Here is an 18,788-nt window from a genome sequence, read left to right as displayed (position 1 = left end):
GCCCTTCTGTGGGCTGCTTTCCCTACTTACAAAATGGGGGAGGGGAGAGACAAGATAGTCTCTAGGGTCTCTTCCAACTTAGATATTCTGAAACACTACACCTTTAAAATCTTGATGTGTGTGGATGGGATGCATGGACACTCGAATAAGTCATTGAACCCCAGGATGTTAGAATGATGGGAGTAGGGGCGCGGGGTTCACATGAACAAGAAAAGGGAAGGAGAAGGTGGTAACTGTGTAAAGAGTTGTGACTCCAAGAGGGGGTCCAAGCTAAACAGAACATTAGGATCGATTTTTAAAACTCAAGGATGATGGGCTTGGAGTGAGTAAGTAATGAGAACCAGAGTGTTCAGGGGTGTGATTAAAACGCAGTTGCTAATGATACCCTGCACCAAATATCTCCTAGTGGCCCCTTCAGCCCCAGACTCAGGTACTCAACCCAGAATGCTTTTCTTGAGTTCCTTGTGTGTGTCTTTGCGGAAATTCTCAATTGAATTAGGGGCGATTTTCAGGTCTTGGATGTTCACATCCAGATCTAAAAGAGAGCCTAAGATGAGAGACTAGACTGGCCTGTCTTAGAAACCTGCTTTCTTGGTAAACCCCAACTTTCACCAGACCCACCGCTGCATGACTTAGTGTGAGGCCCTTTGAGAATTTGAAGGCCGCTCTCTATAGCTATTCTCCCCCAACTAATGCACAGATGAGCTACCGGAAACTAATCTGCTTGGTGAGTGTTGGTGTTGGTACGTTTCACTGCATTCAGATTCCTTCTCAGTTGGTCATCTCTCCCTGGGTTATATGATGAGAGTCTGTAAGTCATAGTAGGTGACATTTCACTAAACAGAGAGCTCCTTGAGGGCCGAGCATGAGAGCTTGGGAGCCACTTATGGCTCCCCATATGGCAGACCATCTCCAATGTCCTCTGCCAGCCCTGTACCTACCAGTGTCTCCACTGCTGGGGAAACCGCTGTGGAGAGAATGAGTAGAAGAGGAACCACTCCCACCTGTCCAGACACCTGCCCACTGCCCTAGCGACCTCATGCTCACCACCACACACACTGCTTCCTCCCAGCTAGCCCTCCTTCTTGGCTCAGTTCATTCAACAACCAGTTCTTACCATTTGGTTAATCAATCATAGATTCCTAAGGTTGGAAGGGAGCTTAGAATTCCCGCGGGTAATAGTGCTGCACCATAGAGAGCCCTTATGGTCCTCCTGGGCGCCTTAGGGGCTGCCAGAAGGAAAGAAGAAGGGAGAAAGGAGAGAGTTGAGGGGAGAGGAGGAGAGGCCAGGGAGAAGGTGAATTTGAGAGAGGGAAGCAGCGGAGGAGGGACTTCGGAGGACAAAAAGAAAGAGGGGAGGCAGATTGTGCCGCCGCCCTCGCCAAATAGAGGTCATAGCTCCAAACAAACAAGGTCGCAAATAAGAATCTACATGTGTCTTTTAAAGCTTGTAGAGTCTGGATCCTCACCTGGCTTGCTTTTCCTCACCAGAGAGTTTTCAAGCTGGGCTCCCCTGAACTAGAAGGCGTCCCTCAGTGGGGGGCGGGGGGGGAGTTTAGGGGCTCTGGGAGCCCTGGGAGCTGAGTAGGTGGAGTTCCCAGCCTTAGCCTTGCCTCCTTCAGAGCAGCTGTCCACCTCTACGGACTTTGTATCCAGAGACCCTGAGAGTGTCCAGATTAGATTGGGAGTGGGGGGTAGGAATGGCGGATAATGATCTGTTTAACAACAACAGAAATTTGTGAGCCACTGAAGGACCTTAACTCTTCACCAGAAACAGGAATCTCTTCTAAAGCATCCCCAAGGGCACGGACATGCTGCCTTGGCTTGAAGAGTCCTTGGGTTTAGCCAGCATCAGCACACATCTTTCTGGCCTGCAGAGTGCTTTGGCCCCTTCTCTTGTGTTCTTGCTGCGGGCCTCCTTTGTCTCCTGACCACCCTGGAGCAGGCTCCTGGAGGGGGTGGAGGGGTGGGGAGGTGTCACCGGCTTCCCAGGAAAGACCTTGTTCCCAGCTGGGGGCACCACGTGCTCCCCACTCCCCAGCCAGAGGTCGCTTGGGCCTGTGTGAGCAGGGCGGACAGGCGGGCCACTGATGTGGGCTTGGGGCACTCCAGCCTATGCAGCCCCTGGGGCCAAGGCTGAGGAAGTCCACTCCACAGAGGGCACTGTCAGAGTTAAGTGAGGTCTAGTGTGGAATTCTCAGCAGGGGAAATAGCTCGAGGGAAGGAGCACTTGACTGAGAATAAGGGCTCTGTGTTCTGTTGCAAACTCCAGCCTTGGCTGGGGCTGGCACCTGAAAGGAGGAAAATAATAAGGGCCGGGGCCCTAGCCCTGAGAGGAAGGCATGAGGGTGGCAGGCTCAGGACGGTATCCCAGCCATTCGGCCAGTCTGAAGCCCTGCCGGCTTTACATTGGAGGAGGAAATAAAGCCGTGCTTGTTGGCAGTGGGGACCATCTGCGTGCACTATACAGAGAGCACTGTTTCCCCAAGCGTGGTAAACAGACACTGGGGGGGGGTGCAAGATGAGTTTAGGTGGTACGTGGACTAACTTTGTTTTTCTATTTTTATAGCTATTTATTTATTTAACATGTATTAGAAGGGGAAATGTGTCTAACACATACACATTATGATTTCAAAAATATTTCTAAGGTGGAGGCATTTTTAAAAGTGAACCTGCTTAAAGATATTTTAGAGAAAATATTAAATAAATACCAATACTGGCAGTACTCAGATATAGCCAGAATCTTGCCCGTGGTAGGCGAAGCCCTGGGTACAGAGCTGTACTACCACAGTATGTTAGCAGGGGCGGGCGAGAGGAGTCAGAGGATAATAGGAGCCGTACAGTATGGTTGAGATGATCTTGTCTATGTACACCCAGCTCGAAGGCCCCTTCTGACAGCCCTAGTCCAAGTGTAAGAACACCCTGCTATTTTTATATCCCTGGTGTCCTGCTCTGCCCCATGACACTCAACACTCCAGATTAACAGCAGGCCTTTCCCTTGCTCCAGGGCGCTGCCTCTACCACGCTGTGCCACACACGGGGAAACAGCCCCTGGAAAGTTGGTGGGGCTGTCCTCACCAGCTTCCACTGATTTCTTCTCAGCATTGTTCACGGGCATATTCAACTCAAACCTAAGGAGACATTTCCGGGAAGCAAGTCAGAGAGGTACAATCTTTCTCTGAGTTCACAAAACCCAAGTAGAAGGACAGGAAATACGTCACTGCGGCAATTTCACATGGACTCGTGCCGATTTCCGGACAGATTCGGACAAGATTTGGTGGGAAATTTGTACAAAATCAAACGGGACAAAAGGGTTCTCACTTCTGCCAGGAGTTTGTGATGGGCTCTGTGTAAATAAGCTTAGTCCGCTTCCTCCTCCCATTGCCCTGAGATAGAGAACACGACTATTAGTCCTGCTTTCTCTCAGGGCTCACCTTGCCGATTATAGGGTGAGCCCTGGAAGGAAGCGGCAAGGTGATAAAGGTTGTGGGTCTGGTCTCCTGCCTTCCTGCTGGGTTGTACCTCAGGAGCCTTGTGTGTCTTCCTATGTTGTCCAGTCCCTGGAACTGTCTTCAGCAAAGAGCTCAAGGAGAGACAGCTGAGCTTCAAACACGTTTAAGAAAGGAAATATCACAATGTCCTTTGGTCGTACATTCCACTGTTTAACAACCTCTGCTCTCCAAGACTGTTCCTTCTAAATTCTGTCCTCCAGCTTTCTTATACACCGCTTAATATGCTTCAGTGGTCTTATGATGTCCCTTGTCAGCCCTCTTTTCCAAATTCGCTAAATCTATTTTTTAAAAAAGACTTTGAACCTGCTTGTAGTTCTCTATCCTTTAGACACTCTCCAAATTCTCTCCCAGAGATTTCATTCTGTCCTCTGTGACACCTGGGAGTGTAGCAAGCTCACCTTTGCCTTTAGCCAATCATCCCAGTCTCTTCCCTGACCGGTGACACACATTTGCAAGACGGCAGGTTAGGAAAGGAGCAAAATTAAGTGGACCGCAGAGGACCCAATCACCTGCCCTAACCCCCCTGAGCTAGTTGTCCCGTAGGAGACTGGAGCAGTGTAGGGTTTCGTCAGTGGCCGATGGCCATGGAATAGAGAAGGAAGATGACCTCACAGTTCCTACATGCTTCTTTCCTATTTAGAGCATCCAGGATCATGCTTCTTCCTTAATGATACTAAATTGTGTGCTAACAATTCATTGCAGCCTCTGTCTTTAGCTGCTCTACCCGCACAGCCCCATTCTTGTATCTGCGTAGAGTCACATCTTGATTATTCCTATATTCATTATCCACATTGTGGATTATCCATAGCAGTCACTAAATCTCAGGTTGTCCCCCTCCCCCTTCTAGCCAGCCTCTGGGTACTCAGGCATGCAGGGTCACTTTGACACCTGTCCAAGTTGAGCATAAATAAAGAAGATTCTTCAAAAATAAATAATCCACTCCCAAACAGATTCCAAATGGGAGCATGGTTGAATTTCATGTGGCTGGGTTAACACTGGACGTGTGGCACGGATGATACAAAATAAAAGATAATATAAAAAAATCTCGTATGGCTAGCTTTGAAATTACAATATGGGTCTAATATTTTTTTCCAGTAGTTCTGCCTTCCTAATTACTTGGGCTGATCTGAAAATGGCCTTGCATCCCTGGAGTATCCAGAAACTAGGCGGAGAAATTGGGCGTAGAGAGAAGCTAAGCTGAGAACAAGCATTGCCACAGACATTTCAAAAAGTGGAAAAGCCACCCAGAAACACTTAGCCGTTGGCTTTCAGACGTGCAGAAGTCTTTTCTGTGTGTCTTTGGAATGTGCCATATGGTTGTTTATGCTGTGAATTTGTCCAGCAAGGCCTAAGGGGCCTGTCCACTGGTGCCCAGTTTGACTTCGGGAGACACAGGGCCAGGGAGTTGACAGGAAATCATAGTTCCCTTCTCTCTCTTCACTGTAGCCTGAGGGCTGTATCACTATGTCTGGTCTGGTCATCCGACCTGTGCAAGTCTGAAGGAGGTGGTGCAATTCATCTGAGGAAAATCACGTCTGAGACAGGAAGGGGCACGGCCGCCTCTTCAGCCAAGGATTTATGTATCTGTCACAGGAGGGAAGTGTGAGCTGAGAAATGACTCCCAGAAGTGCTAGAATTGGAAGAGGCAGCACTGCTACCTTTCACAGTCAGTAGTGTATTCATTTGGAGCCTATGCTACCTCGGGAGGCCGGCATCCTGGCCCCTCCTCCCTTCCTCGAGTCCATCCGCCCTCCTTGCTCCCTTCCTCCCTCCCTCACTTGCTCCTCTCTGCCTCAGCACACATTTAAGAAAACAGAGCAGAGCTGGCCAGGTGCACCCTGCCAGGGGCCAGGCTGTAGGTGAAGGAAGAAGGGCAGAGGCTTGTGCTGCTTTTTGCCTGGCAGAGGCCAAGAGGACCGGCCTTTGAGCCAGCCACAGCAGCTTGGAGCTGATGCCATGTCACCATGGCTGGCACTGTGGCAACCTGAGTGGTTGGGGTTCCTCCAGTTCCTGCAGCCCCCAGGGGCCAGGAGGCTCACTCAGTTGGGCTCTATCTAGACTTAATTCTTGCTGTCTTTGTGAATTGATTTTTGCATTTTTGCCTGCCGTGTATATCTTGGCTTGGGGCCCTCTGCTGAGCCTGGGGCTGCATCTTTGCTCCACGTCCCTTCTCCTGCTTATGAGGCTGCCAGACCCGCTCCCTTGGCCCTCTCTTAGGCTCCTGTGGTGTCTCTGGTGAATCTAAGCTAGACAGCAGTGCTCCATCTTCAGGGCTGTAGTTGTCCAGACAGCTTCTAACCTCTCCAGGGCAAAGGGACCCCAGCTCAAAGTCCGATCCAGCTGTCTTTGGGAGTACCCGCCCTGCTCGGGTCGGTGCCTGGTGGAGACAGATTCCTGGCCTCCAGGTGCAGTTCTTTGCGGGTTCCTTCCCTATTTTTGTCTCCAGGGCAGGGGCTTGGCCAAGGGAGAGAATTCCCACTCCCACCCCCATGACAAATTCATGCTCCTCTTCTCAGGAAGCAAGGGGAGGGCCATGCCAGGCCTTAAAACCGAGTAGGGAAGTTGAATGGTACCCCGGCTCCAGACCTCGTCCCTCATCACCAGCACATGGTCCCTGCATTAAGTGGAAGGAGAGGAGTAGGAATTCTGGGGAAATGCCTCAGTCTGGAGAGGAGACTGTCCAAAGCATTTTCATCTGTGGTAGAGGAAGCAGACACATCCTTCGGAAAATGGTGAACTGGGTAGGATTTGGTTTTGACGCGCTCTTTTCTCTGCCAATTTTCCCTTCTAGCACAAGCTCCCTCAAACTACCCCCAGCTGCTCAGGGCTCTCAACTACAGGGTGATAGCTCATGTTCCAGAACTTTCCTGAGCTCCTGATCTCTTAGCCATCCCCTTGGAGGAGCCTTGCTTTCTGCTACTGCTATTGTGATACAATGACTCCAGCAAAGGTGTAAACAGCTGGTAGTAGCCAAGTGTGCTTCCCCCTCCCCAGTCACAATTCTGTTTAAACCTGGACCTTTGAAAGGAGCAAGCAAAGTGAGACCTGCAGGCCCATCTGTGGGCTAGTGGAGCTGGCCTTTAGGGGCCAGGTTCCTCTGACCTTTAGCCCCTCAAATCATGCCAAGCAGGCATTTATATGTAAGTCCGTCCCTGAGGATGTGGTTGACTTAGCAGAAGGGAGTGGGAAAGTCCTGGTTGTGCCCTCTCCCCACCCACATAGAAGCCCAGACATAATGGAGTGGGTGTCAGGGTGAAGGCTCCAGTGTAACCTGCAGAGCGGGTAGCTGAATTCAGCCTAGGCCTCTGGGCCCTGCCCCCGCCAGCCAGGCAGGCACTTTTAGAAGATGCAGGCAAGAAACTAGAAATCTTCCCTCGTGTCTACCTGAGTCAATTGACTTTTTAAATATCTGAGAAAACAAGAGTGAGGCAATTACTTGTAATAGCAAAACCATTCTCGCTTGAAGGAAGGAGCTCTAACCACTTACTGAGCAAGGGTTACAGTCCTTCTGAGGGGTCTGTTGCAAACTATTTTTGGCTCATTTACTCTTCTTTCCTCCTTGAGTTCTGTTCCTCTCCAGGCCCCTCAGGAGCCCCTGTCTCCACCTCCTTCCCCGTGTCTGTGCTCACACAGGCTTATGCAGGGGAAGTAACCCCTAGCCAAGTGATTCTCTCATCCAACACATTTTCCGAGATGTCCCACTGCTCCCTTCCAGAAAAGCAGGGACAAAGACTGTCTGGGCCAATGTAACGACCTCTTCCCCTCCGCCCAAGCACACCGGAATTCCAAATGCTCTCGTTTCCTTCAAGCACAAATGGCTTTTGCTGTTGATCCTCTGCTCTGGGTTACCCATTTCCTGCGCAGCCCTGGCACAGCGAACGTGTCTCTGTAGCAGCTACCTCAAGGTAATTTGAGAAGGAGCTCTAGGCCACCACATGTGGAAAAGGAATCAGGGGAAGACACATGTGGAATAAGAATCTCCTAGAGAGGGATGCTGGGCTTTTGCAAAGGGCCTGAATAGTATAGAAGTACCAGCATTGGAGTTTCTAGGATGCCAGCATCATTTACTCTAAGGTGATTTTTTTCTATTATTATTATATCTTCCCAGTTTCAGGGACTCTGGCGAAATCCCTGATGCTGTTCCATCTGCCTCAGGGAGTCAGCAACCACCCATGTCCTGGCTGTGTGAAAGTCCTGGACACACATAGCCCTATCCGGTCTGAATCCTTCAGCCTGTACCTGTAGTATCTGATTGGTTTCTGCCTAGTCAGTCAGCTGTGCCCTGTTGCTGAGCTTGTTTGGGTGGGGAGGGTGGGAAAATGGAGCAAGTGCTCCAGGAGGGAGCTGTTCCCAGTTTCCCTGCCTCCCAGCTCCCCAGCTCTCTCTCTTTGTTCTGTGTCTCCTGTTTCTGGGTTCCAATCCTGGCCAGGCCCAATACCGACTGCCTGTAATGCTGGGTCCAAAATTGTGCTTACACACTCTTCCACAGCTCCTGGTCCGCTCAGCCCCTGGGCTGGTGGCAGGTTTCTGTCTGCCTGGCCACTGAGCCCACCTAAAGATGTCTGGCCAATTCCTTCTGGCCTTTTCCTCCTCACCATGCCGGGGATGCCCATTCATGGTGGGGCCACAGATTGGAAGGAGCTGCTTAAGCAGACTCACCCTGGGGAGCAACTCCTCCCCCCTCAAAGCTAAGTGAGAAAGCAGGAGCACTGGTCACATTCATTTGTTCCAGGCCTTTCCTTTACCGATTTCTAGAACCACATTTTTCATAGGCCTTCCAGCACTGATTACCAAAGCTGCAACCCCAATCCAGGGTCACCCAGGAATGCAAACCTGGGACCCTAGACAAAGCGGCTGAGTAGACAAAAGGTGTTGCACCCAAATCTGTCTGCCTTTCTATAGCATCCTCTCATCTCTCCTCATGATGCCCTATACCCAAACCCCTCCAATGGCCCAGCTGTGGCTGCCCCCTGGATGCCCAGAGCACCAGGTGCCAGAAAGAGCTCCTGCTCTACATTCGTGGTTTTCCAGTGAGTTCCTTTTGAGCCCTAGGCCCCCACCAGAGTGATCTCAAGGGCAAGCAGAGAGCCTGGCCAGTGGGGCTCCATGCTCCTCACCCCACCTTCAACTAGAGTAGCTCTCCTTTCATCTGTTTTATAAAATGAGTTTTCCATGTGAGACTCTGTTTGAAAGAAAGGGTCCACTTTTTTTAAGTCACTGCTCTAGGCCTTTCTCTCTTCCGTACCCAAATTAACCTACATCTTCCTTGTCCTTTTTCCTGTGGTTCTGAACTCTGCTAGGGGACAATGGAGAGTAACGCTAACCAAATAACCATCCCTACTGATGTTAGCTACCTACAGGCAGCTGACAATGCCAGTGCCTTCACCCAGAGAAGACGGTGAGGAGAGCAGGCAAGTTGGCACTTTGCTCTTCGCATCACGTGGCTGCCTCCCCACCCATCATTAATAATAATCCCTCGCATTTGCATACCACTTGACAATTTCCAAAGCACTTTCACAGACTTTATCTTATTTGATCCTTTGGAAAGCCTGTGAAGGCCGCCAGGGCATGGCTGTCATATACATTTTACTGACTCTTGAGACCATTTAATCACTGGCCTCTCTGAAGAGCTTGCTAAAGGTAACTAGTTAGTATGAGCTGAAGGGCTGGTTAAAAGGAACAGAGAGTTGGAACAAGGGTTATAAAAGGAATGACGGGGGAGGGAGATGAGGCAGAAGGGAACAGCAGAGCCCACAGTGCCGCGGCATCCACCAGCCTCGTTTGTGAAAGTTTTCAGAAGTAGTATGGAACTTTGGGACGGGCTGACCCAAGGAGGTGAAAAGATTTCCCCTTCTCCATGATGGTGACTTTTCGGGCTCCTTGGCTGGCCACTGCCCCCACCTTGTCTCATTCCCATTTTACAAACTTGACCTGGTCACACAGCTCTCTTGAGGCTCAAAAAGTAGAATGTCAAGTTCTAGAACTGGAAAGGCCCATAGAGATCATCTAGTCCCACCCCTCATTTTATAGGAGAGGAAACAGAAGCCCAGAGTCCAAAAAAGTCTTGCCCAAGGTCACACAGAGAAGCAGAGGCAGAACTGGGTTGATCCCAAGGTTTCTCGACTTACAGTCCGGAGTGCTTTCCACTATAACCCACTGCTGCCTCTGTGTGTGTGCGTGCATGTGTGTGTAGAGTTGTGAAGGAGGGCAGTGTGCAGTGCCCAGATGCCTGTCTGGTGAACTGCTGTGGCGCGGACTTTGTACCCATGTACAATGGCTGGGGGTTAAAGCCATTTATAGGGCCTGGGGTATGGTAGGGTGTGAGAAAGACAGGGTTCAGGGTTTCTCTCCCAAGGGGATTCACCCATATAAACTGCTCCAGGTAATTAAGATCCCAGAAGAATTGGCAGCTGCTTGCTGAACAAATTAGACTCTGCCTTTATGGGCATGTTCTGTGCTGGAGATCAGAGGGCCCTCCCTGATGTTTGGTTCATTAGTCATTGTTCCCTGTCAGAGCAAGCACTCAGAAAATTGGATGTCTGGCAACAGCCTGTATTCAGAAATTCAATAGCAGGAGCAGCAACGGCAAGAGCCGAGTGTCTGGGACAGTGCTCCATGCACAGTAGGTGCTTGGAAAATGCTTGTTAGCTAACTAATGAACTAAGTAAAGAAAGCCTTTAGTCCTCTGTGCTATTCAGAATGAAACAGTGTCAATAACAGATCTGATTGCCTTTCAGCCAAGCCACATTTGAACTTTTTAATGGGCAGGCTGGCAGGACTTGGATGAAAACTCACTGGACCCTAGATTTCCTATGTAGACAGCACTGCATAGATCACAGTGCCCACCACTTGGATCTTAGCTCTAATAGACTCACTCCTCCCTCTTAGCTTACCCAGGACTTCCTTCTAGTTGAATCCAAAAGCCTTTTCCCACTTCTGGTCTTCTTTGGCCAGAACAGAGTCAGCCTGGCGGGGGACAACATGAGGTTCCAGGGTATATGTGGGGAGGGGGAAGGGAACAGGCTCCAAGAAGATAACCAGGGCTGGTAGACTTTAACATCAACTTTTTCGTCACCATCTTGCCAGGCCTGCCAGGTGAATTTAGACAGACACTTTAGTATTGTTCTTAAATGTCAGGGAAAGATTTTTGTTTTTGTTTTGTTTCTTATACTAAATGTTCTTCGTTCAAAATACCCAGGATTCCTTGCAAAGGTCAGCTAGCATAGCAGGACTAAGAGAGTCTTAGAAGCTTTTGGCAGTCACTAAAGGTTACCACTGGTGTCTTGTCTATAGGCCAAGGGAGTGAACTCTGTGAGGGATTTCAAATGTCCTTGATAGACTTTTCCACCATACTAAGAACCACTAGAAAAAGCACTTCTCCAATTCACCTAGCTCTCCAGGCACTCCTTCAAATCCCATCCACCAAAGAAGAAAGCACTGGAAGTTACTGAGCACAAACTTGTTTTGCCTTTGTTGGGAAGGAGGATGTGTATGAATTTGTGTATGTGTGTAGCTGTGTACATATGTCAGGACTTGGGTGTGTGGATGGCGTTTGGGTTACTATGTGGGTGTACATAAAAAATGTTTAAATCATATGCACAAAAGGTATGGAAAAATGTATGGTAAATATATTTATAGTGGGGGGAGGGATACCTCTGTTTGTGAAGGGACAACTGGGAGCATGGTGTCTGGGAGGGTTGGTGTTCTTGTGTGTGTGGCTTGTGTGTATAACTCCATCTGAGTCTATTCCCGTATATGGGACTTGAGAGCCAGGGTGAGGAAGGTATATGTGAAAGAGGTATGTGTGCCTCTGTGTGTGTGTGTGTGTGTGTGTGTCTGGTGAGAGTTTGTGAGGGTGTATATGTCTGGACTATCCTCAAGTCTTAGGCTTGCCTGGGGGAACTATCTTAGCCACTATTCCCTTTTCTCCACTCCCAGACCACCTTAAGTTTTCTGCCTCTCCTTCGTCCTTCTTAGGGAGATATTTTCTAGTGTGCATTTCGCCCCCCACCCGCCGCCCCACCCCCCACCGGCCTTTCTCTGTTTCATGATCTCTATTATGCTCCCCCCCCACCACTGCCCCTTCTCCCAGGCCACCTGCAGTCTCTACCAACAAGTGGGGGTGACTCCACTGTTGAGAAGGGCAGTGCTCAATGATTGGGAAACAATCTTCGAGCCAATGAAATGTCTGCCTAAAGATTGTTCTTGGATCTATGGGAATCCTGTGGGTCACCCTTGGACAGATTAACATCATTAAGAAATGTAATAGAGATATTCAATCCTAGAATGTTGGTGAATTAATTAAAGCCTTGTTTTTAGTTCTATTGAGAAGGAAAATCATTTATTATCTTTAGTCTGACCCTGTGCCTTCAAGAGAACTCCTATTCTGTGAAAATAAGGGCTGAGGTAGGCAATTCACACATACTTGTGAAATCTAAGCAGATTATCTCACCAGTGGCTAGAACTGTAATAAACTAAAGTGACCTAGGTTTAAACAAACAGATGTTTGAGGCTGACAAAGTCTAAATATGACCCTAATTAATGACTTGGTTAATAGTAAGTAGTTCACTCTTTAGAGATATTAGCTAAATTCTCAGTTTTAGCTATGTCTCCAGGCTGCCTTTGAATTCTTCCTGTTAGAAATGAAAGAGTTCTAGCTGCTCAGTCTGTGAGGCCATTTTTGAAACAGGAGAGAAGGAAAACCTAGAAACAGTTCTGATTGGAATGAGTGTTTTAAGAAAAGTATTTCTAAATACTCAGGATTCCCATCCATAAATGTGTGTCCACCATCAAAACCAGTCCTCTTATATCTTCTTCTAAGTAAACCCATAAACAAGGTATATGTTAATATCTATTAGTGAACAAACATGGTCCCTAACTTCAAATAATTTTCTAGTAATAACTCACTCTGGATCCGATGTAGTCACACAGGTAGATTCAGGGAGACTGCCACTTCTTGGAAACAAACCTAGAAAGCAGCCTAACCTCCTGTTGCCAAAGAGATGGATGAAACAGAGTAGAGGATGCTGGGAAATGGAATGTCCAGCTCTTGGGCTTAATGGCTGCTTGGTGGGAGGCACCCCACCCTTGTCACAACTGCTGATTCGTTATTTCCTCAAGATGGGACAGGGAAGAGGTAGTTAAATCAACTGACATGCTGGCTTTGGGTGGCCCTCCCTTCAAGAATAGCTCTTTCTTTGCTGCAAAAAATACATCCAGCTGCAGATTTCCGTCATCACTGGATACAGTTGCAGATGAATTCAGAAATTATACTGGCCTCCCCAATTGTTGTTACTGAGTTGAACAAGCACTATTGAAACCGTCCTCTTGGCCACACCACTGTCCTGAGTGCCACAGGAGGAGGGAGGAGGGGAGAAAAAACTACCAAAGGCCTGCTTCCCACCCTTCAGGAGCTTTGGGTCAAGTTGGGGAAATGGAATACATGCAGAGAAATCACTCAAGAACAATTATAAAGATATGTGTTCACAAATGCAAAATAACACATACTAAAATATCCTATAAAATGATGGGCTCTATAAAATGATAGGTGAAATTAAGTGGCAGTTGCAACTGTCTGGAATCTTGGTGCAGAACTTCATGAGTAGAAGGTCAAGAAGGACCTAGTTCTGTCTGTCTCACCCTCAGCAAGAACAAGGAGAATGGAAGTGGTTAGAGTAGGTTCCAAAGCATATGTTTAAGTATTGAAAGTAGTGGGCATGACTGTCTTCCATGCTGACCTCTTTATTTTAATGGAGCTTCTCCCAGATATCCAGGTCACCCTGTCTCAGAAAACAGCATGTGCTATTTCCACGCTGGCTGTAGTGAAGGGCTGGTGGCTTCTAGTAGTGGAGGGTTGGCCATGTCAGAGAGGGCGGGATCAACTCAGCTTCAGCCCCAGCCCATGGCTTGAGCACAGACGCCATTGATTTAATTTTGGCCTGAACATGTCAGGGTCAGCCTTGTGGACCTTGCCATCTGCCTACAATCTGGCCCAGAGCTTGCTCAAAGTTAAGAAAACTATCCATGGCTTATCACCTCGAAGCTGGTGGACATTCCCACCCACCCATTTCCTCTTTCATGTTCACAACTGGAGTATTGCATCTGGGATGGGGAGGAGCAAGGTGGGCTCTGAATCCCAAAGGAGCAGTAGAGTCCACATACCTGACTTTGTCCTCACCCTGCTCCCCCAACCAGTGGAAAAGCTAGGGCTGGGCTTCTACCCCCTTCCAAAGCTTGAGCTCTCAGTAGGAAGAGCACTCTAGAAAGGGTGAAGGCAGGGAAGAGCAGAGACCTCCAGCCCAACTCAGGCTTGACATTGAGCACCAGGTGTGATACCCACCTGGCCCAGCAGTGTCAACAGGCCTGTCTGATGACAGGTGAAAGGGGTCTAGAGTGCTCACAGCCCCACACCACCCTCAGGGCCACTCTACAGTTCGTCAGGCTGCACTGCCCACTTCAGCTCGGAGCTGGGTCTACAGCTTCTGAGTCCAAAAGTTCCTGCTTGGGCCTCAGGTTGGTATATCTTCTTCCAACCAGGGCCAGGCTGTCTTTGGGATAGTTCCCTGACTTCTAGTGCCAGCTCTTCTTCTAGCCACTTTCCCACTCTAGACCTCAGTTTTCCCATATGTAAGATGAAATAGTGGGACTAGACGATCCGTGAGGTACCATCCGGCTGTGCCATCCTGGAGTCTAAGTGTCCTCCATTTTCTCACGAGGTTAACCCTTTTGGGGGGGATGGGGGACAAGGGACGTTTGAGGACTTTGAGTTTGGAAGCTGGTCCAAAGTTCCCAGGCTGTGTTTGTTTTTGTGTTGCGTTTGCTTCTTACCAACTGGTTTCTCCCATCGCTAAGGGCCAACGGCCACTCTGGTTTGGGCTGTGAATGCAGGAATGTGGGGTGGGAGTCAGTTGCTCATGGCCGCCCTGAGCTGCTCCACATGGAGCGACCGCCTCCCCCTCAAGCTGCAGAGGACGTTCAGTGGCTCCTGCTGGAGCCGCCATCCCTCCCCTGACTGGGCTGGGCAGGGCCGCCTCCCCTCGGTGGTGGCCTTGGGAACTGACCCCGAGAGGCCCCCTTGCAGACCCCAGCTGCTGGGCGCCACGGGGCCGGCTGAGTGTGGGAGTGGGCGCTGTGCTTGGGGCTCCCAAGAAGCGGGGACTTCCGGGGACAATGTGAAGAGCCATGCAGGTCCCTGGGCCGGATCAAGTTCCGCTCAGGAATCTGGGAAACTCAGATTGATGGAGGCACTGTGGGGGTTGGTCAAACTGTGGGCTCGGGGATGGTTTGTCATTAGGCTGTAAATGAACCTGGGGGAAAGGAGGAGGCAGGGGGCTCTGTGAGGCTACACGCTCTGCTTCCTCCAAGGGACCTTGGAGCCCTTCAAGCCTGACTCCTCATTTTATGAGGGAGGGAGGAAGCAGGCTTCCTTGGAGCCATGGAGGGCCAGGGGTTGGAGGGAGGGCTTGTTTTCCCGTGTGATCACGTGACCCTGGGACTCCCCCTGTTTCCCAGTCCTTTCCAGGGAAACACTGGTGAGCTGGAAGGAGCCTAGGCGGGGAGAACAGTGATGATGTGCCACACAGAAGACAGAGTCAGCCACAACAAACAAGCACAGCCTCTCAGACAAAAACAAACACGCATGGTCTCTCTCTCTCTCTCTCTCTCTCTCACACACACACACACACGCGTATGCCAAGGCCTCACTGCATACTCATTCCAGGCCGTCAAGTGAAACTCTGTGGCTCTGACTTTCTGTGAAGACACACTGGTGGCCTAGCCCACATCACCTGTTGGTATAACTTCACTTTGCCCAGGTAGGGGGAGGGACAAGCGTCCTTGGAGGGGGGTGGGGGCATTTTCTAAATCATAAAAAAAGAAAGAAAGAAAGAAAGAAAACAAAGCAAGGCTGAAGTCCTCCCACAGGCAGGCTCGTGCTCCGGGTGTGCTTTCGTAGGCCAGAAACTACAGAACTGGGAGTACTGCCAAGTGCTTTATCAAAGGAAACAGCCCGCCCAACAGCTGGAGATGGGCTCCTGCCAGCTGTGTGTGCCTCTGGGTCTCTCCTTCTCCTTTTCTCTCCCCTTCTCCTATCTTCATCCATTCTTCTCCTGCAGCCTTGCACTTTGCATTGGGAGAGCCCACAGATGGACTTCCTTGGACCACACAGAGTACCCTGGACGCTGAGTCACTGAGCAGATCGAAGCCCCAGCTGGAGAGGGGGAGGCTGTCCTTGCAAGGGGATGTGCTGCTCAGAAGCAGGTCTCCTGGCATTGGGCAAGGGGCTGCGGGGCAGCAAGCGCTTCTGCTGCAGCTGGAGCCTTGGGGAGATACAGTCGTGTACTCCTCCTGTAGCCTCCTTTTCGCCCACAGTGGGAGGCAAGTGCCTGGCTGGGCTGTGTGTGTTGGCGGCAACAGGGTGTTTTCCAGCAAGCTCAGCAACTTTGCCATCCATATTCATTAATTAGTTAATTACTTGGATTCATTTCTCTAAGCCTTGGGCTTCCCAGGAAGGGAGGAAACGATGTGCTGGTGGGGGAGATCTCTGAAGAAGGATGTTCTCTCCTTCCTAAGGGGGGCCCACTGGCAGACTGTAAGGAGAGAGAAAGGGCAAGGGTAACTTCCTGTGGCTTCACCCTTTCTCCCAGCCCTCACCCATTTCAGGCTCCTAGTTTGCCAGCTAAAGTGGCCAGCACAGCCCTGAAAGGCTGCTCCAAGCTGTATTTGTAGAAGCAGCCCAGTAGAGAAAGATGCCAGTGGGGCTGCCTAGCGCTGTGAGCGGAGCTGAAGGCAGCAGCCCTGTCCCTGGGGAAGCCTAGAGGCTTCATTCTGTTCCCTGACTGTGCACAGCCTGCACCTCTCACCCCAGTTGACCTCTGGGGATGGCTCAAGGAAAATCTAACATCTACCCTGCCAGCCTGGCCATGTCTCAAGGCCAGGGGCCCTGTTGGGTTCTCCTGCCAGGTGCTAGGAGCTTAAGTAATGTCTGGTGGCCTGGCCTTGGGAGTAATCACTTTAAAGCTTGGGTCTTCCCAAGTAGGAGGCAGCAACTTGGTCTCTGTGTATTCACCAAGGTTGCCACGTTAGCTTATTTTTTCTTTAGCAGTTATACTGGGTGAGTTCCAGTGTGATGGCAGACACCATGCTGGGGGTATGGGGGATACCAAGAGGAATGAGGCTGCAAACTTAGATAGTCTTAGCTTCTGACATCTGGTGGGCATTCTGCTGCCCATCCTCCCTCTTTCACACCATCGCCCACCATCTCTCCCATCATTGTGGTTCTTCTTCCAAGGCTACGCTCCTGGATCTTCCCTCTTACCCTTCTCTTCCTTCTTTCCCTGAGACTTTTTGTACAAATGGGCACATTCGTACACTTAGTCACAAGGACCACGTGGTGTACTGAGCACAGGCTTTGGAGCCAGACAGACCTCGATATGAATCCCTATTCATCCACTCACCTTACCTGGTGGGACTTTGAGTAAGTTATTTCGCCTGTCTGAGCATCAGATTCCCCAGCTGTAAACTGAGAATGATACAAATAATATCAATCCTACAGGAGGGTTAATTGAGGTAATAGATATACTGGATATGAAGTGGTTTGAACTGCGTTTGGTGCAAAGTAGCCACTCAACGAATGTTAACTGCTGGTGTTCACTGTTACTGTCGTGTGTGGTGTGTGTGTGTGTGTGTATGTGTGTGGATTGAGACTGTCTTTCGCACACAGCTGGGCTGATAGAAGTGACTCTGTGCTAAACCATAGACAACCTGGAGGCCCTGACCAGGACACTCAGAAGACACAGGGCAGTTCCATTTGTCCAGCCCTGGCAGCCACAATCCTGGGTTGAACAAGGTGTGGAAGTCAAGAGCCTGAGGCAGAGTTCAACCCCATATCCCTGATTCTGTCCGTCCCAAGCAGGGCTTCCCCTCAAGCCATAGGCCAGACTAGACTGGCTTCTCAGCATGGATGGGGCCAAATGTCTTCTGGGAAGCTCCACCTTCCCCACAACTTCTCTGGACTCTGGCTTCCTGGCTTCCCTCATTTGAGGTCTTCTTTGTCCTGTCCACCCCACTCTGTGCTCTAATACACATGTTCTTGCCACATTTTCTCAACCCTGAGTGTATCTGAAAGATCCAGAGCAGGATTCGAAAGGACCATTTCCATCATGGCCTGTTGATGACCGTCTCCCTGAGGATGTGTGTGCGTGTGTGTGTGTCTAGAGCCTGCAGCCTTGGGGTACCAGTTCCTCTGCACATTTAAACTTTGTGCCATCAAGATTTCTCATTCCTAAGCCAAATACTGACTGCTTGACCTTCCATCAGCAGCGGCCTCTGAGAGCTGGGCAGTCAGAAGGATGCTGATGTGGGCATGTTCATGACTTGTGATCTAGGTCTTCACGAATGGAGGTTTGTGGGGCTTGCCCCCTCCAGTTCCCTCACAGGGGCACTTCCGATGGTTGGCACCAGCAGCACGTCAGCTGCAGGGAGCAAATGGTGTGAGGGAAGAGATTCCAGGTCTTCTTTGGCTACGGCTGATTCCTTATTTCCTCTTCTTTCCCAGTTTGGGAGCATTTGTTGCTGTCTGAAGGGTCGGGCAGTGCCAAGACCACAATAAACAGCTTGTCCAGTACACACAAGCTCTTTGGACCCTGAAATGTCAGCTGGCCAACTGGCTCACAGCTAGACCCTGCTGCGTGCTGTTTGCATCCGGCCCTGACAATGCCGCTCAGCACTTGTAGAACCATGTGTCATAGCAACAAGCCTGGGAGTAGGGGCCCCACAGTGACCTGGACCTAGCTTTGGGATGCCAAGCTTAGGGGCCGCACTTAGGGCCCTGGTTAAAAAAAAAAAAAATGACTTCCTTAGGGAGCCAGCTTTTCAGGTCTCAGACCAGCAAAGTGGCCTGCCCTTCCTCTCCCTATCTGGGTCTGGCCCCATGGGCAGCAGACAGCCAGACTCCCTATGTCCCATATGGCTGAAGTGCTGACTGGTGTTGGACAGAAACATCTCGCCCAGTGAAAGCTAGTGGGTGTGGGGCACGCGCCTCCAGAGGGTGCAGACAGAGCACAAAGGGCAAGAGAGGAGAGGGCGAGGCAGCAGGGTCTGGTGGCAGGAGTGCCAGGCCAGGATCCAGGAAACCTGGGCTCTGCTCCCAGCCCCTGCCACCAACTCCCTTGGCGTCCTTGAGCAAGATCACCCAGAGGGCAGGGTTGGGGGAGCAGGCACAGGGCCAAGACCTTGCCTAGGAGAAGATGAGCTACAAAATCTAGTTCCTGCATTTGG

At 50.3% G+C, this 18,788-nt stretch overlaps 1 protein-coding gene and 1 long non-coding RNA gene across 5 annotated transcripts in view; one reads left to right on the top strand and one right to left on the bottom strand.

Moving 5' to 3' along the window:
- LOC139080939 (uncharacterized) overlaps positions 1-12,520 on the bottom strand; it is a 52,913-nt gene extending 40,393 nt beyond the window's left edge. The window contains exon 1 of the long non-coding RNA XR_011535829.1: positions 12,420-12,520. This is a non-coding gene — a long non-coding RNA (uncharacterized lncRNA). The remainder of the gene's footprint in view (positions 1-12,419) is intronic.
- TSC22D3 (TSC22 domain family member 3) overlaps positions 1-18,788 on the top strand; it is a 60,894-nt gene that overhangs the window by 17,250 nt on the left and 24,856 nt on the right. The window lies entirely within an intron of this gene.

The sequence above is a fragment of the Equus przewalskii genome, chromosome X (assembly GCF_037783145.1).
Source record: "Equus przewalskii isolate Varuska chromosome X, EquPr2, whole genome shotgun sequence".
In the NCBI taxonomy this organism is placed as follows: domain Eukaryota; kingdom Metazoa; phylum Chordata; class Mammalia; order Perissodactyla; family Equidae; genus Equus; species Equus przewalskii.
This window is presented reverse-complemented; position numbering and strand designations above follow the sequence as displayed.